This window comes from Eriocheir sinensis, chromosome 30 (assembly GCF_024679095.1).
Source record: "Eriocheir sinensis breed Jianghai 21 chromosome 30, ASM2467909v1, whole genome shotgun sequence".
Lineage (NCBI taxonomy): Eukaryota > Metazoa > Arthropoda > Malacostraca > Decapoda > Varunidae > Eriocheir > Eriocheir sinensis.
The window spans coordinates 2,242,426-2,247,425 of record NC_066538.1 but is presented as its reverse complement, the minus strand read 5'-3'; the positions used below and the strand labels follow the sequence as shown (position 1 = coordinate 2,247,425).

Here is a 5,000-nt window from a genome sequence, read left to right as displayed (position 1 = left end):
TCCACCCGATGCCTTTTTTCTAAACCTATCTTCCTCCTCCTCCTCCTCCTCCTCCTCCTCCTTCTCCTCCTCCACTAATACATTCCTTCCTACCTCATCACTTCATTTATATATACACTTCTTATTTTCCTCCTCCTCCTCCTCCTCCTCCTCTGTTACACACATTTATTTTTTCATGTTATATTTTTTCCCTTCCTTCGTATCTTTTTTTCCTTATCTTCTTTGTCTCTTCTTCCTTCCTTCCTTCCTTCCTTCCCTCCTTCCTTCCTTCCTTCCCTAACCTTTTCTTTCTTTCTCCTTCCCTTCCCTTCCTCCATTCCCTCACTCTTACCTCCCTCCTCTATCTCCATTCCTCCCTCTCTTCCTTCCCTTTCTTCCTTTTCTTCTCCCTCTCTTTTTCTCTCCCTTCCTTCCCTATTTAGTTTCCTCCGCTCTTTCACTTTCCTCCCTAACTTCCCTTCTCCTTTCCTCCCTTGCCTCTTTCATTCTCCCTCCTCCATATTTCCTACTCGCTCCCTATACAGACTCCTTCCTTCTCTCTCCTCTACCCTCCCCTTCAACCTCTCCCTTTTCTCCCTTTCCCTTCCTCACCCTCCCTCCCCCCTTTAAAATCATTCCCACTCTCCCTCTGTAGTTTCCTTCATTCTCTCATTTCTAATTCCTCTCTTTAATCTCCCTTCCTCTTCCTCTTTTCCTCTCCCTTTCCTTCTCCCTCCCTCCTCCCCACCACACTAGTTTCCTTCCTTCTTTTGCCTCTTAAATCTCTCTCTCCCTCCCCCTTGTTCCCTCCCTTCCCTCCTCCTCCCCCTTTTTAGTTTACCTCTTCCATCTCTTTCCTCCCTTCCTCTCTCTCCCTCCCATCCTCTCCCTCCTTCCTCTTTCTCTACTTTAATTCTCCCTCTCTCACTCTCACATTTTCCTCCCCTTTCCTCCCTCCCTCCCTTCCTCTTTTGGTTCCTTTTCCACTCTTCTTTCTTTCTCTCCCTCCTTCCTCTTCCTGTACTTTAATTCTCTCTCTCTCACTCTCTCACACATCTTCCTCCCCCTTCCTCCCTCCCTCCCTTCTTTGTTTCCTTTTCCTCCCTTCCTCCCTCCCTCCTCTATCTCTAATTTCATTCCTTCTCTCTCTCTCTCTCACACATATCTTCCTCCTGTTTCTCCCTCCCTTCCTCCCTTGTTTCCTTTTCCTCCTACCTCCCCCTCCTCTCCTACCCCTCCCCCCCCTTAGTTTCCCCCGCTGTTTCAAGGTGGCGGGAAGAAACAGCTCGTAATTCCCAAGATAATACCGGGCAATAAATTCCCCCCGCCCCCCCTCCCCCCTCCCCCGCCCCCCCATGGAAATAAATGTTTATTCCCCCCGGAAATAATGTGTCGCTGCATAAATAGCATTAACAAAGAATCCGGGAAATTATGAGGAAGTAGTTTTTTTTTTTTTCCTTCCTTCATTTCCTTTGCTTTCCTTTCCTTTGTTTTGTTTTGCTTTGTTTTCATTGTGTGTGAGGAGGAGAGAGAGAGAGAGAGAGAGAGAGAGAGAGAGAGAATGCAAATGATGGTGGTTCTGATCTAACAATTAACCTCTCGCCAATTCTCTCTCTCTCTCTCTCTCTCTCTCCCTCTCTCTCTCTCTCTCTCTCTCTCTCTCATGGTGCTTCTCTCTCTCTCTCTCTCTCTCTCTCTCTCTCTCTCTCTCTCTCTCTCTCTCTCTCTCTCTCTCTCTCTCTCTCTCTCTCTCTCTCTCTCTCTCTCTCTCTCTCTCTCTCTCTCTCTCTCTCTCTCTCTCATATGCACATTTTATTTCTCTTTGTTTTTTCTCTTTTTTTTGTGTTTTAATTAATTTTCGCTTTCAATGACTTTTTTCTCCTTTTTCTTGATTTTTAGTATTTTCAGTTTTTTTTTATAATCAACATTTTTTTCTATTTTTTCTTCTTTATCATTAATCTGCTATTTTTTTTATCTCTGTAATCTTTTCTAACATTCAATTATCTCATTTTTTTCCTTTTTCTCTCAACCGCCTAACTCTTTTTTATTAATTTCAACTCGTTATTCTTCACGCTTATAACTCCGCAGTGTTAGTATCGCTATTTATTACTATTATTTCCATCCCCTGAGCTGGTCCATTACGGTTTATTAGTGCTCCGTCAAGCCCAAAAGTGTTACAAATCATAAGTATATTCCTGTTCAATTCCTCCTTTTTCGTGTATATCATTAAGTGTGTCTGTTAATCTGTTCCTTTTCGGCGTATATTATTATGTATCGTCACCCTCATAAAATAATCGCCTAAGTCATTTTTCAGCGATTTCCAGGATTTTGTCTACATCAATTTGTTAATATGTGACGCCCATTTTTGTGTAGTTGCCTTGGTCATCCAGGGTTTGAGTGTTCTAGAATTGGGCTTTTCATTTCTGTCTAAATCTTAAGCCAAATGAGATAATGACTTCTTTTGTGATTTCCTGTAAAGTAGAAAATAATGACATGCGATTTGTTTACGAAGGTGACGGTATATTTCTGTTTATTTCATTGCTTTTTCGCATGTCTTGATATTTTAACCTTTCTCTCTCTCTCTTTCTCTCCCTCAGGTGTGTCACAAGGCAGGTATGAAGAGGCAGGTGAGTGCGTTCCTCCATTCTCTCTCCTCACTTTCACTCTATCTATCTTTCTCCTTTGCTCTCACTCTCGCGCAGTCTCCTTTTACATACTTCATTCTCCCTCCTCCTCTCTTTACCATAAACATTGCCTTCTCTCTCTCTCTCTCTCTCTCTCTCTCTCTCTCTCTCTCTCTCTCTCTCTCTCTCTCTCTCTCTCTCTCTCTCTCTCTCTCTCTCTCTCTCTCTCTCTCTCTCTCTCTCTCTCTCTCTCTCTCTCTCTCTCTCTCTCTCTCTCTCTCTCTCTCTCTCTCTCTCTCTCTCTCTCTCTCTCTCTCTCTCTCTCTCACACACACACACACACACACACACACACACACACACACACACACACACACACACACACACACACACACACACACACACACACACACACGCTCGCACATTTTCTTCTCACACTAAATACTTTATCTCTCATTACCATGCTCTCTCTCTCTCTCTCTCTCTCTCTCTCTCTCTCTCTCTCTCTCTCTCTCTCTCTCTCTCTCTCTCTCTCTCTCTCTCTCTCTCTCTCTCTCTCTCTCTCTCTCTCTCTCTCTCTCTCTCCCCCTATCAAGAGTTAGTCACCTTGATTAAGGGAAGAGGAAGAGGTGGAATTTGTGGGGAGAGAGAGAGAAGAGATTTATAATGGTAACTTTAAATGACTTGTTCACCGTAAGTCAAATGTGTCAGAGAGAGAGAGAGAGAGAGAGAGAGAGAGAGAGAAAGTGAAAAGGAAGGAGGAAAATATAGAGATGGAGGAGGAGGAGGAGGAGGAGGAGGAAGAGGAGGTAAATTTAGCTCCCCTCTTACTTTCCTTATGATTATAGATTTAAAACTACGTCTCGCCTCCTCTTGTGATTCTCTCTCTCTCTCTCTCTCTCTCTCTCTCTCTCTCTCTCTCTCTCTCTCTCTCTCTCTCTCTCTCTCTCTCTCTCTCTCTCGTAATATTTTCTGCTTAAACTTTATTACTTTTCATTTTCATATATTATTTTCTTCTTTGTCTCATCTTTTTTTTATCTTTTTCCTCTTTTTCCGTATCATCATCAGTTTTCGTTTCCCATTTTCTTTCTCATATCTTTCCTTCTCCGTTTTCTTTTTTCTCTTCTTTTCGTTCTTTCTTATCTTTTTTTCTTTATCTTTCTCCTTTTCTCTTTCCTCTTTTTTTGGTATTATCATGTTTTCTTCGTTTTCCATTTTCGTTCTCATTTCTTTTCTTCTCTCGATTTTCTTCTTTTTTCTCTTTCTTTCGTTCTTTCTTGTCTTTTTTTCTTTATCTTTCTCCTTTTATCTTTCCTCTTTTTTTGGTATTATCATGTTTTCTTCGTTTCCCGTTTTCTTCCTCATTTCTTTTCTTCTCTATTTTCTTTTTTTTTCTCCTTTTTTCTCTTCTTTCTTATCTTCTTTTCTTCTTTTCTCTTCTTTCTTATCCTTTTCCTCTTTTTTCATATTATCATCAGTTTTCTTCGTTTCCCATTTTCTTCCTCATTTCTTTTCTTCTCTCTGTTACTTTCTTTTTTCTCCTCTTTTTTTCTCTTCCTTCTTATCTCTCTCTCTCCGAGGCTTAAGTCGAATTAATTTCCTCGTCTCCTCGTTTTTTGTTATTAGTTTTATCTTGTTTCCTTCCATCGTCTTCGTTTTCTCGTTCTTTTTTTTTTTTTTTTTTTACGTCATATTTTTTCATCGTCATATTTTTTTACATATTTTTTTCGTTTTCTTTCTCTACTTTTCATTTTTTCCATTTCCTTCTTTCTACTCTTTTTTTTCTTCTCTTCTCCATTTTCTTCTTTTTCTCATCTTATTTTCTTCTCTCCAATTCCTTTTTTTTCTTATCTTTTATTTTCTTCTATTTTCTCTTTCCTTCTTTTCTTGTGTCTCCATTTTCTTCTTTCTATTCTCTTCTTTTCTCTCCAATTCATTTTTTTCTTATCTTATTTTCTTCTATTTTCTCTTTCCTTCTTTTCTTGTGTCTCCATTTTCTTCTTTCTATTCTCTTCTTTTCTCTCCAATTCATTTTTTTCTTATCTTATTTTCTTCTATTTTCTCTTTCCTTCTTTTCTTGTGTCTCCATTTTCTTCTTTCTATTCTCTTCTTTTCTCTCCAATTCATTTTTTTCTTATCTTATTTTCTTCTATTTTCTCTTTCCTTCTTTTCTTGTGTCTCTATTTTCTTCTTTCTATTCTCTTCTTTTTTTCTCTCCAATGTCTGTCTCTCTCTCTCTCTCTCTCTCTCTCTCTCTCTCTCTCTCTCTCTCTCTCTCTCTCTCTCTCTCTCTCTCTCTCTCTCTCTCTCTCTCTCTCTCTCTCTCTCTCTCTCTCTCTCTCTCTCTCTCTCTCTCTCTCTCTCTCATTCACCCATTGTTCTTCCCTCCATCCATCT

General features: G+C 40.0%; 1 protein-coding gene across 1 annotated transcript in view; it reads right to left on the bottom strand.

The window, feature by feature from the left end:
* LOC127005430 (uncharacterized) overlaps nucleotides 1-5,000 on the bottom strand; it is a 66,451-nt gene that overhangs the window by 39,843 nt on the left and 21,608 nt on the right. The gene's annotated exons all lie outside the window — the stretch shown is intronic.